Source organism: Solanum stenotomum, chromosome 2 (genome assembly GCF_019186545.1).
Source record: "Solanum stenotomum isolate F172 chromosome 2, ASM1918654v1, whole genome shotgun sequence".
Lineage (NCBI taxonomy): Eukaryota > Viridiplantae > Streptophyta > Magnoliopsida > Solanales > Solanaceae > Solanum > Solanum stenotomum.
Genome location: NC_064283.1, coordinates 50,136,909 through 50,157,106, shown reverse-complemented (window position 1 = coordinate 50,157,106; position 20,198 = coordinate 50,136,909).

Sequence of the window (20,198 nt, the reverse complement as noted above, 5' to 3'; positions counted from 1 at the left end):
CAAATTTAATATATAAATCTCCTTTAATTGATCATCGATATTTTTTTAATTGATAATGTATTTCATAACTGAACCACTAGTATATAAGACTTGATTTGTTAAACTATTCGAGGAATATATACATATATATATAATTAATCAACGTATTTCATACTCCGATGAAGTATCATTTACATGTCATCATAATTAGGAGGTGATCACTACACTTGACATCCATTCAAAGATTGAACGTATATAATAATACTATCACGCATTTCATACTGGAATGAATTATATGTTAGCTCTTCACCTCTACTACATCATGACATGAGATATTAAGTTTATGATTAGATGACAGACTGATAGGATTTGTACATTACTCTATAAATATAAGTATAATTATCTCCTAATTCATATCAACGTAGTTTCATACTCTAAATATGGATTATAGATATTTTTTTATTTATTTCACGAATTCTAACATTTTATTTGTAAATATATACAAAATTGTTACACTTTTTGAACAATTAATCGTAGGTGTAAAATGAAAATTTAATATTATGCACAATAGCAAAATTATGATTAATAGAAATATTTTAAACATACCGATCTCCGGATGTCGCTTTTATTAAAAGTAATTAATATAATAAAAAATACCGACCTCATGAAGTCGGTATCACATTAAATTTTAAGATAAATAAAAAGTAATCATGTTAATTAAATAATATTGATATCGGGAGGTCGGTATTTTCTACTAAATTATTTTTTAACTTATATAAAACCGTCATTCAGAGAACGATTTATTTAAAGTTAATTGAAAATATTAATTTATTACAAACTATTTAATTTTACCGACATCTGAAAGTCGGTATTATAATTTTTTTTGTTTTTTATTTTACACAAAACCATTATCCGGAAGACAATTTAAATAAAATTAAATCAAAATATTTCTCAATTTTGTTATTTTTATATGGAGAAATGGAGAAAATCGCGTCTGCTAGTGCATATATTTTTAAAAAAGCGTCGGACAACGTCTCTATGTCCATCGCTTTTTTAAAAAAAATGTTTGACCAAAAACGACAGACTAAGAGACATTGTCCGTCGCTTTCTTAAAATATTTGACCAGATATTTTGACCAAGAAGCGACGGACATAAAGATGTTGTCCGTCGCTAATTTAAAAAATAATTAAACAATTAAAATTAATAAAAAGCGACGGACGGCGTGACTTTTTTTAAAATAATAAATAATTATTTTTAATAAAAACCGACGGACTCCGTCACTATCTATATAAAATAATTAATTAGCAAAAATACCCGAAAAAAAGCGACGGACTAAGCGATGCCGTCCATCGCTTTTAACAAAAATAAATAAATAAAAAAATTAATTAAAAGCGACGGACTAAGAGACGCTGTCCGTCGCTTTTTAAAAATGTTTGACTAGATATTTTGACCAAAAAGCGACGAACTAAGAGATGCCGTCCGTCGCTTTTTTTTAAAATTAATTAATAAAATAAAATAAATTTAAACGACGGACAGCGTGGTTATTGTTTAATTTGTAAATAATTATTTTGAATAAAAAGCGACGGACTAAGAGATGCAGTCCGTCGCTTTTTGTAAAATAATTTTAAAAATTATTATTTTAATTAAAAAGCGACGGACGGCATCTCTTAGTCAGTTACTTTTTTGGAGCGACGCTGTCTATCGCTTTTTCTTCCGTCGTTTTTTAGTAGTTTTTTAGTAGTGCTAGGTCATCCCTGTGCAATGTGTGCCCAGAAAGGGTGGTATGACTGTGGTTGCTAATGCAAAGAATGAGTTGGTCCCATAGAGACCAGTCACTGGATGGAGAGTGTGCATGGACTATATTAAGCTGAACAAGTGGACTTTGAAGGATCACTTCCCAATGCCTTTCATGGACCAGATGCTTGATAGGTTGGTTGAAAAAGGATGGTACTGCTTCTTAGATGGATACTCTGGCTACAACCAGATACCAATTCTTCCTGAAGATAAGGAAAATACTACCTTTACATGTCCTAATGGCACATTTGCGTTTAAACGCATGCCATTTGGACTATGTAATGCACCAGCAACTGTGAAAATACAATTTAAAGTCTCTGCGCATCCCTAACCTAACCTGATTGTTGATGAAGTTTTTCACTTGAATCTTGATCGAGTGACTGCTTAGGAGTGTAAGTTGCTAAAGATCCTTATTTTCTCCGATTGTCCGACCAACTATTACCCACTAGCTGAGAGATTCACAATCAGGCAGGAATAAAGTTTATTGTGAACTGCAATTGGGTAGTTTTTGTTGAGGCAAACTGTACTATAGAGGACATATTTATCTTATCTTATATAAATATATATATATATATATATATATATCTTTATCTTATCATATATTATCATATCATATCATATATATCATATCGTTTATCACTATCTTTGGGAAGATCCTAACCTCAAAGTTGGATTACCATTTTAACCCTACACTACTAATTAAATAGTAAATCAAAATTAAATATATCGTTTACTCTTTATTATTATTATTATTTGAAATATTACCTCCTATTAAATTTTATATTATGATTATAATATGCATGATTATTTGATTTTCTATTAAATGATAAATTATAAGTACTTTGAATATGGAATCCCACATAAAAGCTTTTCGGATTTTATGATTATTCTATGAATTAAATTGATAACTTTTTATCGTCCTTGTTAATTTCACCACAAAAGTTAGACATATAAGAGAATTATAGGCTTTTCATTTTCTCTTAAGTACTTCCTCATTTATTGTATTTATTTGGGGTGTTATGAATAATAATAAATCAACAATTTCAGTTCACAATATATAATGACCAAAATCCTTGATAAGGACATAGAAATACCAAGAGAAGGTCTCTTATTCCGACTCTCTGATTTTTTGATGAATTACCTCTATTTTATATTCCTATTTTGATTGTACGTTGTGTTTTATTTAATTTCTCCCACAACATGTAAATCATACAATATCCTATGATGATGCAACATGATTAATAAGGTAACGATTTCATTCAATTTATATTTTTAATAGTGATTAAATTTATATTTTTTATTCTGTAGGTGGCCAAATATATATTTTTTGTGTATGTATCAAGTTCTGTATATATTGTAAATTAAAAATATTCAGTAAAGGATCAATTGCAAATGTACTACATATGATATTTAGGATTGAAACCTACTTGTCTGCAATTTCTGATAAAATTTGGGAGACCCCATTTTTCAGTAATCATAGAATTATTATTAGCTTTTTAAAATACGTTATACTGTGTCTTTCAATTTATTTTTCTTACTTTATGTTAGGTCATTTCAAAATATTAAAGAATGTTTCTTTCTTATTGATCAATTTTAAATTTAACTTTCCACCTGGCATGTTCAAGACCACAAGATTAAAAGATATTTTTGTATATATATCTTATTTAGTGTAAGATATAAAGTTCGAGAATCTTCTTTACTTTTTAAAATGTTGTGTCAAATCAAAATCAGGCAAAAAATTAGAACGAAAATGAATAGATTATTATGTATAGAAAAAGTAAACTTTTTTCATCAATAAAAAAATAAAAATTCTGCATCTCAAAAATAATATTAAATATACTAAAAATTCTATATAATAATAATCTAGAATAGTAGATTTACAATATAAGAAATTAAAATTTTAAAAGTTACATCTACCATTTATTTTTGTATTTAGGATAGTGAAAAGTTGTTAAGAAAATTCAAACCTCCAAAGAGTGCAACACATGGGAATCTTAGTAGAAGGTGTTTTTGTTAAGAAGATTCAACAACTCATATGCGTAGTTTTTTTATGTGACAAGAAGAAAAGGTATTATGAAACGTGTGATATTAATAACTTCCACTGTTGTAGTTGATAAATTTTGTGAATGGATATAATAAAGTTAACGAAGGAAAGCTATTAAAACCATTATAGAATCCATACAAACTTCAACTAAAAAAATAGTAAAACTCTTATACTAAATCCATCAACACACATAAAACCCACCTAAAATTCCTTAGATTGAATCCATTAAAACAACACAAAAGAAAAAAATACAGGGTAAAACCCTTATACCAAATTCACCAACAGACATAAAACCATTCTTACCCAGAACCTAGAAATTGACTCACCCGCTCAAATGCTCATGGATGAAGTTAGTGGACATTCTCTTGATGGACATTGCGATCAGCTAGATATTTGAATGATGTACCACAAGTGTCACACTCGTATCTTCCTTTATTGTGGATGTCTAGGTTATGCCTTTGAATACCTATGAGGTTGGGGAAAAGACGACTGTCATAGTGAATGCAGCCAAGGGGACGAGCAAGCACCACCAACACCGCCGCAACACGGGAGCCGACATCGACTCAGCAACAATAGAAAGAGGCTCAACAATAGGCACATGTCCTAGAAGATCATCTCCATTCATATTTTCGTTCTCCATGCTAACCATTAGATGATCAACAATAGATGAAAGAAATATTTATTTTGAAAGATGAAAAAAGAAGTGTCTGGCATGAATGAATGATTGCGAACGATTTCACCAAATTGGAGCATGATAACAAGAACATTTCCCAAAGATAATGGATGTACAACTGCAAACCAATAATTAGAAAAACAAAATAACAATTGGATGAATAAAAATGAAAGAAACAACAAAAAATACTTGCTTTTTCCTCCCTTAAAAAACGAAATTCAAATGGGATTTTTAGACCCACAAATCAAACTCAAACAAATTCAATTTAGAACTCATTGGATAAAGGTGCATGTTCTTGTTTCATGAACACGTTGGTGTAAATAAGACCAGCCAAACATCCACCAACTAATGGGCCAATCCAGTAGATCCAGAAATCCAGAAATTTACCAGTGAGATGGTGAGTCAAATATTTCAGTTTTTATGTTATTTCTTTCTTCATTTCACCCTATCCACAATGATTTATTCATTTGCCCGAGAATTTTATGTTCAAAATCTCTAGTTCTGTTGTTTTTTGCCTCTATAAATTAATTTGGGATATTCTGATTTTCTTACCATGGCAAGTCGCATAACTGAAGAATGAAAGTTGTTTATCACATGCATTGAACTAGTATTTCACATACTGGAGATTTATTGGATCTTTGAAGCTGAGCGTTCTAACTAAATCTTTGTTGCATTGTATGTAGTAAACCAGTCGAAACCAAAAGTTTTAGAAAATTTTCATCTATATTTGGTTACAACTCATAGTTTGTCAATTAGTTTATTTTCCCCTGAAGGTACTCAATGTTGTATAGCACAAGATATGAAGTTATAGATCACCTAGCATACTGTGTATGTAATCCTCCCCTATCACATAGATATAACTAACTTAGTTTTCATGTTAATGCAATTCTCATCTGCTTCCAACCAACAAACGATGTTCGCCGCCGTTGACGCCGGCGGTCGGGATCGGGCACAGTGGCTTTGCATGGCTAACTTGTTTAACGGGTTGAAGTTTAAGTTATACTAATATAAAGTTGAGAGAGAAGAGAAAGAAGTCACGTTTTTCGTTTCCTTTCTCTTTTGTTTTCATTGACCTTTTCCTTAACTTTTAGTGGTAATAAATAGGCACATTAATAAAGATTGCTAAAGTTTTTATCGGAATTAGTTAAGTGTCATCAGATCCAATTCGCTAAAGGCTTTAGGGACATATACAAAGAGTGCTAATTGCCGCTAAAAACACATATTTAGTGGCAATTGAGCTATTCCCATTAATTAATTGCCGCTAAATATCAGTTTTGATGTAGTGTTATTCAACTTGTACTACTAGATATTGTATCCTTTGCTTGATTCTAATTTGTAAGTGACTTACAAAACTAATTCTCCCTTAACTTCACGACTTCTAATATGAAATGTTATTAAAGAAGAAAACTAGACTTTGTACTGTAATCTATCTTTGGATATCAGAATACCCAAATATATTTGCATCCGGTCTTGAAATAGATTATGTAGTGGAATGTCATCAGAACTGTCACAGCCTATTGAAATGAAATCAGCATATGCGAATAAAAGGTTTTATTCTAAAGAGTGAATATAAAAGGATAAACTGAGTAAATCAATTTTGTCGCTAGCTGGAACTAAGAGGGTCCCACGCATTAAAAGGTATAAATAGGTCAAGGAACAAAGCCTCAGCTCCTCCTGTTCATAGACAAATTTAGTTAGACGTGCTTAGCCAAAACCACAACATTGAGTTTAAAGCATGTATAAATCTACAAAATAGTTTTTACATGGACATCCATATGATAAACTTACTGTTAAAGAGAGAAAATATATTACTCACGTGCATGTACGCATAAGTATGCTTTCTTGTAAACAGTTTTCATGAACAGGTGGAAAGACAACATCACCACTTGTGTTGCCTGTGTTCCATCTCCTTAATGGTTGCCACATAATGATCATTATGTATCATCCCATGCTTCCCTTATATGTCAATATTGACAGACTCTGCATCCGAGATAGTGTTATACATAAACTTTAAGGTCATATTATTGTAGCAACTGAATAGTATTGCATATGACCTTGAGCAAAGAATTAAGCTCCCGTGGATTTGCACTTGAATAGACCCTATTTATGTAGTATAAGTTCATACACTAGAGAATAATCAGTTTGAACTTACCTTTTTTGCTTCGCAGGCTTTAGTGTGCTCTCTAGCTTCGGTCAATTTCTCATCAATTAATTCCTTGCATATTGGGCATTCCAATTTGCTTACAGTCATATTGTCGTATTTTATTGTATTTGATTGACAAGTTACCCTTTCCTTTGATGTTTCCCCCGCTCTTTGTTGCTGTCATCTATAAAAGAAAAATAGTAAATATAGCGTAAAAACATTTTCAATTAGTTCATTTGAAAGGTACACACTTTTGTTGAAAGAAAAAAAAAAATCTTGATCCACCTGGTTGGCATACATGGATCCATAACAATGGCCCAGAAACACCAAGGTGAAACTTATATGGTGAAAACTGGTGGTTGTGACTTTTCATGGGAGCCAATTGCATTCAGATGATGGTAGGTTTGTATATTATCAATTATTACTGTAAGTATTTCAAGCGTCGGAAAGAGCAGAATGTCAAGTTAGATGTACTAAAAGAGGTAAATCAACAACGTTAAAAATCGCAATTTGACTGAAAAGGAAAGTTGTTTTCCTCTCTATTCATATATATATTCTACCCTACAGAACCCGCTTAGTAGAAAGGAAATAAGTACAATAATTTGCGATCAATGTATTATTTGGCGCTTATTTTACGTTGTCTTTTTTGATCGATTGTGTATTAATTTAAGTTCAATTCAATAGTTAATTTAGTTTACACTCCAAACTCTTAGCTCGATAGTTTTAGAATGCCATGTATAAATTTTTGGCACTATGAGGATCTTATTCTTGATCAGTTATAGATGTGTTGGTTGAGAAATTTTACTTGTTTTAAATTAGAATAAAATGGGAATGAGAATACTGCTGAAGTGTAACACCTCGGCCTTAGAAAGAACTAAATTTAGAAAGAACTAATTTGGAAAGGCTAATTGGAGATTTGTTCAAGTTAAGCTTTAGTGGTGAGTTATGGGTCAACTTCAAAAGACCATAACTTTCGGTACAAGATGATTTACGTGGCCCATAAGATATCAATTGAGAGGTCTTAGAATCCTCTTTCCAACGCCACCGAGTTTGCTAAATTCCATATTCGGATGAGGGAGATATGCTAGTTTGAAGCCAGCCCGTCTAGCTAAGAAAATCTACCCGAATTAATGAGGGGTATTTTTGGTCTTTTCCTTACCCCATAAGCTTTAAAAGATTTTAGTAATATTTCAGGGGTCTGAACTGATTTGAGTCAGTTTTCACAATACTAAAATACACTTAATGTTTTAGAGAGAAGTTCAATAGGAGAAAAAGGGACAAAGTTTAAGCGTTCTTCGAATTTGAGGATTTTTGTCAGGGATTCAATTCCTTCGAGGTATGTTAGCTTTCATAGTGTTGGGTGTGTTCGCCCTCATGCCAATCATGTAAACTCTTACCCACGAATTCATTCTTGAAGTTGATTATTGAGTTCTTGAGAAGTTCTTGTGTTAAATTGATAAAGTGAGGTCTTTGAAATCCTTGAGGTAAGGGTTTTGCACAATAGTTGAGTTGTTTGATAAGTTATTTGTGTGAGTTTCACTAAAAATGTTCTGGGTTATGAGAATTTGTGAATTTGACTTTAGATGTGCAGTGAGTATGAGTTCTATCGAGTTTGGGAGGAGAGGAAAAGATCGGGCAAATAATTGTACCCAAGTTCGCGTTGCGGAGGAGCTTAGAATTTCAGTCCCTAGATAATCATTGTCCTCTCCGCTTCGCGGAGAGGATACATAGTACCTTTCCTTAAAAATTATTTCCTGACAAAAATTTAATTCCATCTTTGCGTCGCGCCAGTGTTCTTTAAATTGGGTCTTCACTCGTTCTTATAATCAACTAACTTAACCCTCTTAAATCATTGAGAGGTCTAAAGTATACTTCTTGATATCACATTTTAATTTAAGATAGAGTGAAGAGTAAAGTTCAAGGAAGTTCTTTCGAATCATTTTGAGAAGTCTTATACAAACTTTTTCAACTTATTTTAAGACTTGAGTACTTGAGTATGAGGATGAGGAGAGTTGAGTTTCATTTTTCAATATGAATATATGGGAACTAAGTAATACGAAGAGTAAATGTTTTACATTTAAAATAGAGGAAACATCATGTTCCAAATGATGAGGAGTTTTGAGTATAATCTCTTTAAGATAACCTTTTGATTAATAATCTCAATGTTTGAGGATGAGGAATTTTTTTTAAACATATGAGTTGAGTTATATTATTAGGAGTAGTATTGAGAGCCGATATGGGGACGAGTTCAAATAACTCAAAGTCCTCATAAACCATATAGCCAACGTGGGTGTAAAGGGTCATATTTTTTAGATGATTCCTTATTGCTTTTTAAGCATAACTTAGTGAATCCACTTAGTGAGGATGTCTTATACTCCGGAAAGGTATAGGACAGTTTATGCAGCATGGGCGAGATGTTGTATCATCACATAGCTCATAGTAATGGTTGTCGGTTAGAAAATCTCCCAATTAAGAGTTCTTATTGTATTTTTATACACATTTAGTTAGTATCTACTATTTTAAATGCTTTATATAAAATGCATCTTTATTGTTGTTTTTATACTATATTGAGTTGAGTATCCATGAGTTGAGTAGAGTTGAGGTGAGTATGTTTCCTTTTTCCAAGTTCAAGCTTTTATGTTATGTTCAGTATTCCCCTTACATGCTTGTACATTCAATGTACTGATGTCATTTGGCCTGCATCATTTCATGATGCTGATACAGGTAACCAGGGTCATCAACATGGGATTCGTTGATACCACTTACCATTCGAGTTAGCTTTGGTGAGTCTCTTTACTTCTGGAGGATTCCATCTACGTTTTAATAATTTTTAGGATGTCGTGGATCTTGTACCAACTTCCATCATAGTAGTTAGACACTTCATAGATGGATAGACAATGGTGTTTTGAGAAGTCTATTTTATTTTCAATTGTTAAATTTCTAGACTTGAGGAGCCTCTTTTGGCAAGGTGAATGTTTTTAAATATTCTGAGTTAGTTATTTTGAGTTAAAGTTTTACTTTTGAGTTCCTCTAATATTGAGTAAGTCTTCTACTGAGAATTGAGCCATGCCAAGGTTTCTCTTTGGGCCAACAATCGTTCTAGAGTGCCGGCCATACCCTAGTTATAGGCTCAGGGTGTGACAAGCTTTGTATCAGAGAACATAGTTCAAGAGTCCTAGGGTGTCTATGAAGCCGTTTCTGTAGAATCATAGTTATTGATGTGAAGCGCGTCACAACTATAATTAGGAGGCTGTGACATTTAGGAACTATATCACTTCTTTCGTAGTTTCTTCACGTGATACAGTTAAAATCTATAAAGTTTCTATTTAATTTGTGCTTGCGCGTATCTTTTAGATCATGCAGAGATGTTTGAGGTCATCTTGCTAGGAGAAATGTTGATCCCCAGGATCAAGGGGTCCCCAATGCAACCTGAAGGAGAGGTCACTAACATTGAGTTCCGGGATGCTATGCAGATGTTAAGTCAAGCTGTCACCAACCAAGCTAGGCAACAAAGAGGGAATCAATAGGATGTGGCAAAATTGTAGGATACATTTGGGATCCGTGAGTTCTTGAAGATGATTCCTCTAGATTTCGTCGGTTCAAGTGTCACCGAGGATCTGAAAAACTTTATGGAGGAATTGTAGAAAATGTTTGAGGTGATGCATGTTGATGATGCTGAGCGTGTGGAACTAGCTACATACCAACTCAAGGGTGTTTGTAGAGTCTGGTACGACCAATGAAAGAAGAGTAGACTTGAGGGTGCACCAATTGAGAGCTGGGTTGTCTACGAAGAGTCCTTCTTGGAGCGTTTCTTTTCGTGTGATCTCATAGAAGAAAAGGTAAGATAATTCTTTACTCCTAAGAAGGAATTTGTGAGTGTGCATGAGTACAACCTCAAGTTCACTCAATTGTCCCGTTATGCTCCAGAGATGGTTGCTGATATGAGCAGCAGAATGAGCTTATTTGTGTCAGGGTTGTCTCGTGAATAAAGCAAATAGGATAAGCCTGTGATGTTGATAGGGGACATGGACATAACAAGTCTTATGATCTATATTGTGCAACAAGTTGAGGAAGATAAGCTGAGAGATAGAGAAGAGTTCCGAAACAAAAAGTCAAAGACAATAGAAAATGAGCCCAGGCAGCAGAACAACAATGCGAACCGGTCATTTTTTTAGCAAAAGCCAAATGGACCTGCTCCATCATCTGCTATTGCGCCTGGACCAAAGAATAGAGGTGAGTTCAAGAATCCGAATTGTCATAAATTTAGATCTAGACTTGTACAATATTAAGGTAGTGTGGCACAAGGAGGTAATAGGACTCTGCATGTGCTTAGAATGGTAGGAAACACCCATGAGCATGTCATGATGGCTCCACTAGTTGCTTCAAGTGTGGTCAGAATAGTCACATCATGAGATAGTATCCTAAGAATACCCATGGTAGTGATAATAGGGACAATAAAGCCCAATCTTATTCTGTGGCTTTCCTAGACAGAGCTGCACCTAGAGGAGCTACTTTAGGGACAGGTGGAGGAACAAATCGTTTGTATGATATTAGCAGTCATCATAAACAAGAGAATTCACAAGATGTTGTCACTGGTATGATCAAAGTCTTTACTTTTGATGTTTATCCATTGCTTGATCCTGGTGCGAGTCTTCCTTTTGTGACTCCATATATTACTATGAGGTTCGATATAATTCTCGAGGAACTTCTTGAGCCCTTCACTATTTCCACACCTGTTGGTGACTATACTCTAGTTGAGAGAGTTTATCGTGATTGTACCATATCTAACAATCACAAGGACACAATGGCTGAATTAGTTGAGCTAGATATGGTGTAATTTGATGTTATTCTAGGTATGGACTAGCTTCATACATGTTATGATTCAGTTGATTGTAGAACTCGAGTAGTTAAGTTCCAGTTTCCTAACAATCTAGTTATTGAGTGGAGGAGTAGTTCAACAGTGCCTAAGGGTCATTTTATTTCGTACCTTAAGGTCAGGAAGTTAGTTTCCAAGGGGTGCATCTATTACTTAGTCCAATTTAATGACTCTAGTGTTGAGGCACCACCTATTTAGTCAGTTCCATTTGTGAGTGAGTTTCAAGAGGTCTTTCCTAATGATCTTCCCGGAGTCCCTCCTGAGAGAGAAATAGACTTCGGTATAGATAGTTTTCCTAATACTTGTCCTATCTATATTCCGCCATATAGAATGGCTTCAACCTAGTTGAAAGATTTAAAAGAGCAGTTGAAAGACCTTCTTGATAAAGGCTTTATTCGACCCAATGTCTCACCTTTGGGCGCTCCGCTCTTATTTGTGACGAAGTAAGATGTTTCACTTAAGATGTGTATTGACTACCGCCAATTGAATAAGGTTTTCATAAAGAATAAGTATCCCTTCTAAGAGATGATGATCTTTTCGATCAACTCCAGGGAATCACCTATTTTTGTAAGATAGACCACAGATTTGGCTATCATTAGTTGAGAGTAAGGGAGAGTGATATTCCAAAGACAACTTTCAACACCTGCTACGGTCATTATGAGTTTCTATTTATGTCTTTTGGTTTGACGAATGCTCCTGCAGCGTTCATGGACCTTAGTAACAGAGTGTTTAAGCCTTATCTTGATATGTTTGCTATCTTATTCATAGATGACATTCTAATTTATTCGAGGAATGAGGAGGATAATGCTAGTTATCTTAGAGTAGTTCTCCAAACTCTCAGAGATAGAGTGTTGTATGCCAAATTTTCTAAGTGTAAGTTTTGTCTTGAGTTTGTGGCGTTCTTAGGCCACATTTTTTCTGGCGATGAGATTCGAGTTAACACTCAGAAGATTAAGGCAGTGCAGAACTGGCCTAGATTCACATCTCCAACTGATGTTATGAGTTTCTTGGGATTGGTTGGTTATTATAAGAGGTTTGTTGAGGGGTTCTAGTCTATTTCATCCCCATTGACAAAGTTGAATCAAAAGACATCAAAGTTTAAATAGTTTGACGATTGTGAGAAAATCTTTTATGAATTGAAAACGTGTTTGACTACTGCCTCAGTGCTAGCCTTACTGGGGTATGCAAGGCTTTGTTATGTATTGTGATGCGTCCAGAGTAGGATTGCATTGTGTATTGATGCAGAATGGCAAAGTTATATCTTATGCCGCCAGAAAACTTAAGATTCACGAGAAAAATTACCCAACCCATAATCTAGAGTAGGTTGTTGTAGTTTTGCTTTGAAAATATGGTGTCATTATCTCTATAGTATTCATGTTGATGTGTTCACTGATCACAAGAATCTTCAGTATGTGTTCAGTCAAAAAGAGCTTAATCTTACATCTAGAAGGTGGTTGGAGTTACTGAAGGATTATGACATGGGTATTCCATATCACCCAGGTAAGGCTAATGTTGTTATTGATTCTTTGAGAAGGTTATCTATGGGTAGTACTTCCGATGTTGAGGAAGGAAAGAAGGAGTTAGCCTAAGACGTGTATAGACGTGTATGATTGGTAGTCCGGTTAATGGATTCCAATGAAGGACGAGTGGTGCTGATGAATGGAGTTGAATCATCACTAGTGTCCGAAATGACATAAAAACAAGTCTAAGACCCTGTATTTCTTGAATTGAAAGCAAATGTTCATCAACAAAAAATGATGGCTTTTGAACAAGTGGGAGATGGTGTATTAAGGTATCAAGGAAGATTGTGTGTACCAAAGGTGGATGAAATCCAATAGAGGATAATGGAAGAAGCTGATAGCTCCAGATACTCTATCCATCAGGATTCCATAAAGATGTATCGCGACTTGAGAGAAGTCTATTGGTGGAGTAGTATGAAGAAGTGTATTGCGGAGTTTGTTGCTAAGTGCTCGAATTTCCAACAAGTCAAGGTAGAGCACCAGAGGCCCGTGGTATGGATCAGAACATAGAACTTCCGTAATGGAAGTGGGAGATGATCAATATGGATTTCATGACTTGTTTACGTCAGTCTCGAAGGTAGCATGATTCAATTTGGGTGATTGTAGATCGAATGACTAAATCAACCCATTTCTTGCTGGTAAATACTACCTATTCAGCAGAAGATTATGCCAGATTATTTAATCAAGAGATAGTTTGACTTCATGGGGTTCTAGTGTCTATCATTTAAGATAGAGGTACATAATTCACTACTCAATTTTGGAAGTCCTTTTAAAAAGGTTTTGGTTCGAAGGTAAATTTGAGTATTGCTTCTTATTCTCAGACTGATGGTCAAGAAGAGTGCACAATTAAGACTTTAGAGCATATGTTGAGGGTGTGTGTGATCGATTTCAAGGGTAATTGGGATGATCACTTACCTATCATTGAGTTTGCTTACAACAACAATTATCATTCTAGGATCCAGAAGGCTCCTTGTGAGGCTCTTTATGGGAAAAATATGTAAATCTCTTATTGCATGGTTTGAATTTGGAGAAACTGGGCTGATAGGACCAGAATTGGTTCATCAAGCTATGGAGAAAGTGAAGATCATTCAAGAAAGGTTGAAAACAATGCAAAGTCGACATTAATCCTATACTGATGTTAGGTGAAGAGACTTAGAGTTTGAGGTGGGTGTACTTTAAGGTTTCACCCATGAAGGTTGTTATGAGGTTTGGCAAGAAGGGGAAACTTAGTCCCCGGTATTTTGGTCCTTAGAAGATATCCAAGAGGATTGGCAATGTAGCCTACGAATTGGAGCTACCACAAAAGTTAGCCGATGTCCATCTGGATTCCACATTTCAATGTTGAAGAAGTGTATGAGTGGTCCTTCACTTATTATACCTACTGAAAATATTGGTATTATGGACAACCTATCTTATGTGGAGATTCACATTGAGATACTTGATCATCAGGTTAGCAAATTGAGGACCAAGGAGGTAGCATCAATCATGGAATTATGGAGGAACAAGTTTGTTGAGAAAGCTACTTGGGAGGCTAATGAGGATATGAAGAAGAGATACCCATATCTCTTTCATTTTGGAAAAATTCCAGAACAAGGTAATGATTTTTGTAAAACACTCTTTTAATTAATATGCTATGTTGTTTTAAATTGCATGTTGGGTGTTTGAGCCGGGTGTTAGATGCTGCCACCCTTAGTATACATAGAGTGATCTCATTCGAGGGCGAATGTTCCCAAAGGGGAGATATTGTAACACCTCGGCCTTAGAAAGATCTAAATTTAGAAAGAACTAATTTGGAAAGGGCTAATTTGAAATTTATTCAAGTTAAGCTTAAGTGGTGAGTTTTGGGTAAACTTCGAACGACCATAACTATAAGTACAAGATTAGTTAGTTATCCTTAGTATATCAAATGAAATATCTGTGAATCCCCTTTCCAACGCCACCGAGATTGCTAAATTTCGAGTTTGGATGAGGGATATATGCCTGTTTAAAGTCAGTCTGTCCAACTAAGGAAATCTACCCGAATTGATGAGGGGTATTTTGGTCTTTTCTTTACTCCATCAGCTTTAAACATTTTTAGTAATATTTTAGGGGTGTAAACTAATTTGGGTCAATTTTCACAATTCTAAAATACACTTAGGGTTTTAGAGAGAATTTCAATAGGAGAAAAATGGAGAAAGTTCAAGCGTTCTTCGAAATTTGAGGATTTTCAACAAGGATTCAATTCCTTTTAGGTATGTAACCTGTCATAGTGTTGGGTTTGTTTGCCCTCATGCCAATCATGTAAACACTTACCCATGAATTCATTCTTGAAGTTGATTATTAAGTTCTTGAGAAGTTCTTGAGTTAAATTGATAAAGTGAGGTCTTTGAAATCCTTGAGGTGAGGGTTTTGCAAGATAATTGAGGTTTTTTATTAGTTCTGTGTGGTTTTTTCTGAAAAATGTTCTGGGTTATGAGAATTCGTGAATTTTGACCTTAAATTTGCAGTGGATATGAGTTGAATTGAGTTTGGGAGGAGAGGAAAAGATCGGGAAAATGATTCCGCCTTGGTCCGCTTCACAGAGGCGCTTAGAATTTCAGTCCATAGAAAATCACCCACCTCTCTGCATCGCGGAGAGGATACAAAGTCCTCTACCTCAAAAATTATTTTTTGACCAAAAATTTAATTCCATCTCCGCGTCGTGCCAATGTACTTTAATTCGGTCTTCACTCGTTCTTATGATCAACAGTGTTAACCCTCCTAAATCATTGAGAGGTTCTACATTCTAAAGCATAATTCTTGAATTCACATTTCAAATTCAAGATAGAGTCAAGAGTAAAGTTCAGGGGAGTTCTTTCGAGTCATTTTGAGAAGACTTTTACAAACTTTTTAAACTTGTTTTAAGACGTGAGTATTTCAGCATGAGGACTAAGAGAGTTGAATTTCATTTTTCAAAATGAAAATATAGGAACTAAGTAATCCCAAGAGTAAATGTTTTACATTTAAAATGAGAGGAAACTTCGATTTCCAAATGAGTTCATGAGGAGTTTTGAGTATAATATCTTTTAAGAGAACCTTTTGAGTAATAATTTCAAAGTTTGAGGATGAGGAAATGTTTTTAAACATATGAGCTGAGTTATATTATTGGGAGTAATATTGAGCACCGATATAGGACGAGTTCTAACAACTCAAAGTTTTCAAAAACCATGTAGCCAGGTAGCAACAATCATACTTTTTAGATGATTCCTTATTGCTTTTTAAGCATAGCTTAGTGGATCCACCTAGTTGAGGATGTCTTATACTCCAACAAGGTAAAGGACAGTTCTAGTAGCGTGGGTGAGACGTTGTATCATCACATAGCTCATAGTGATGGTTGTCGTTTAGAGAATCTCCCAAATAAGAGTTATTATTGTATTTTTAAATACATTGAGTTATTATCTAATTTTGAAATGATTTATATAAACTACAACTTTGTTGTTGTTTTTATACTGTATTGAGTTGAGTATCTATGAGTAGAGGTTGAGTTGAGTAGAGCTGAGGTGAGTATGTTTCCTTTTTCCAAGTTCAAGCTTTATATTATGTTCAGTGTTCCCCTTACATACTCGTACATTCAATGTGTTGATGCCATTTGGCCTTCATAGTGTAATGATGCATAACAGGTAACCAGGGTCATCAACTGGTGCTTCGTTGATACCACTTACGGTTCGAGTTAGCTTTGGTGAGCCTCTTTGCTTACGGAGGATTCCATCTACATTTCAGTATTTGTCAGGATGTCATGGGTCTTGTCCAGACTTCCATCATAGTTATTGGAGGCTTCATAGATAGATAGACAGTGGTGCTTTGAGAAGTCTGTTTCATTTTAAATTGTTAATGTTTTTGACTTAAGGTGCCTCTTTAGGCAAGTTGAATGTTTTTAAATATTCTGAGTTAGTTGTTTTGACATAAAATTTTACTTTTGAGTGAAACTAATATTGAGTAAGTATTCGGTTGAGAGTTGAGCTAGATCAAGATTTTTCTTGGGGCCAACAATGGTTCTCGAGTGTCGGCCATGCCCAAGGTGTACGCTCAGGGCGTGACATGAAGTGGTCGAGAAAACTTTGTCAAAGGGTCTTTTTTATTAAAAAAATCATGTATTGTGATCTTGACGATGTATATAAATTATGTAGAAGCATAAAATGGGGTCTTGGCCTTATCCCAAAATACACATCAAAAATCGCAACGCAATCAAGGCAAAATGAGAATGTTTAAGAATAACGCTTTTTTACCTTCCTGTATATCTAAAGGCTATAGAAAATTAGATTCCAATAAAGTTGTCTTTGTCGTATCTTATCCTTATAATACGTAATTGCATCTTGTCTAGTAAATAAACTCCTTTAACTAGCTTACAAAAAGTGGTGTTTGTCGTATATTATCATTATGCCTGGTACATCTTGTTCAACAAATAATCTACTTTAAGTAACTTACAAAAAAGTGGTGTTTGTCGTATCTTATCCTTATGCTAGGCAATTGTATCTTGTACGGCAAATAAGCTCCTTAACCCCACTAGGCAATCGATCTATCCTATTTTATAAAATGGGTTCATTCCTCATTGAAGCTAATTTAGCAAAATGATTAACCAGTATGTTGCTTCTCTGTAGCAATGAGTGAAGCAAAAAAAAGCATTCCCCATTTAATCAGTAGTCTCATCCACGATACTCTTTAGGTTGAGGTTTTGAGAGATTCTATTCTTCATCATATCAACCACGATCAAGAACTCCAATCAACTATGCCAATTATTCTTCACCTGCTGAACAACATACTTAGAACCTGCTGCCTCAGCAACATAATATCTTTACACTAAATATTAAAATATAAAATGCAAATATGAACTCTCCAATGTTGTCTCTGTCCATGCATCCTATTCCAGCCTTTCCTTCATAAAACTTTCATTTGTGTTAAATTTAATTATCCTCTGCTATACTCTATTCCACACCACAATTTTGCGATTAAAACTTGGTCTCAACCTTTCTACCATTTGGCATAGTTCGCTCTAGTGAAGATCCATTTCTAAACTTTGAATGATTTTTTCATAGCATATTTGTTGTTCTATCTTATTTTTTGATCCATTCCTCTAAGATATAATATGTTTTTTTTCCATATCTAGAAGAGAACATCATCTTCCACTACTCCCACCAAACTAATATAGGAATTTTTTTAATCTTTGTATTGCATTATGTCTATGTTTCTGTCACCACTCACATAGGAAGAGTTTAACTTACTTAACTTTGTATATGACTGATGAGTCTGAGATTTGGACTCATTTAGGGCTTTATTTATATATATATATTTAGTTTTCTCAAATGCCTAATTTGTGCCATAAACTGATGGTAAAGCCTTGATTTTGAGGTATATGGATTAAGGAACAAAGCAAGGACACTAACAGACAAATAGGAGAAAAACAAATGAAGAAGTTGAGAAAGGCGAGCTTGATGATTCCCAAAAGCACTTAGTGAATCGCCAATTGGCTATTCAGTCCACCTAAAGTCCAAAGGTGCCAGCTTTGAGGGAAGTAACTAATTCGGTGACATGAAAACATTCAGTGAATCGCTGAGCAGTTCTACGATGACAAGAGTGATCGCCCAAAGTTACATGCCTTGAGGATGCTAAGAGCCAATGCAAAAAGGAAATAGAAGAGAGCCAAGGGCGGTTCGCTGAACCACTCGGCAAACCTGACTTACCTCACCTAATCACCCTGTGTGGCTAAATTTTGGAAACTATGACTTGGATTTTTAATTGTTAATTCATAGGGGAGAGTGTAGAGATTGTAGAGAATTAGTCCAGAAGAGTTTTCAATTGAGTTTTTAGAGTTTCTTGGTAGACTTGAAGGTTTCTTCGAACTCAATTTGGAGATTTTAGAAGTGGGTTACTAATTTTCTGCAAATTGGACCATTTTAAAGGCTTAATTACTCTTACTCAGTTGATGGCTAATCAATTTGGTAATCGTTTTTAACTTTTTATGATGTTTGGCTAAAACCCCAATTCTTGGAGTGTGATCATGTGATTATGTGTTGAATTAGTTTATGGGTATTGTTAATTACTAGTTTAAATGCTATATTGAAGTGGGTTTAATCATTAGCTGAGTTTCATTTATGAATTGTAGTTGCAAATGTAGTTCTAATTTGGTGTTCTTGGCTTTCTCGAGAGAGATGTTTTGGAACTAAGGTTTTTGATTATTGATTTGTATGTGTTGGGTTGATATGGGTTCAGCTCGAGAGAGTGAGTCCTAAATCCATTCTACCCATCTAGCTCGAGAGATTGGATGAATTAAGTTGTGGGTTGTTCTTAATTGCTATTCTTGTTGATGTTCAAAAGAAATCACATGATTCGGGGTAGTTGTTCGAGAGAAATCTATCTTTCTTATAGTCTAAACTACCCACTGATATTTACCTGTTTACTAATTGTTTCAATTACAATATGCCAAAATTTTCCTATAATCGATCACATCCCGAGAATTATTCTGCGTATTGCTATTTCAGTTTTTTGTGACTTCGTTGTAGTTGATAATTTCAAACAAACCCCTCCCCCCAATCTGACATTCGTGTCACCCTTTTTGATTTGGTTCATGTTTTTTTTGATAAAATCTATTACTATAGCTAGTTAGATCATATTTATACTTCTGAATTGAACACGTACCGCTCCCTATGGGATTCAACCCCAACCCAATTGTTGGGTTTTATACTTTTAATGATCGTTTGCACCTAGAATTGGATGAGATGTGTTTTAAACGTTAATCAAAATGGCGTCGCTTCCGAGGAGTGGTGTTGTTTAAATTTCTTTTAGTGAAGTTAAATTGTGATCTTCGTAGTTTTAGTTGAATCTACTTACTTTAGTTTTAGGTTTCTTGCGTTGCTTGTGCTGAACAGAGGAAGAGATAACTGTAAACAGAAGAAGTGGTAGCCAAATAGGCCACCAGGACAATATTGGGAATCTCAATGATGTAAATGACCCAAAAGGGAATGACCCAATTCCATTTGTTGGTGTGGGTGCAATACGTCTGCCTCCAATGGAAAGGAATGTCATCTTCTATATCATAAGAACAATGTTCCAGCTCCTCCAAATGAAGGGATTATATGAAGGATTGTCTCATGAAGACCCACATGAGCATATTCAAAACTTTGTCGACGTTTGTGGTCCGTTCTCATTCAAAACGT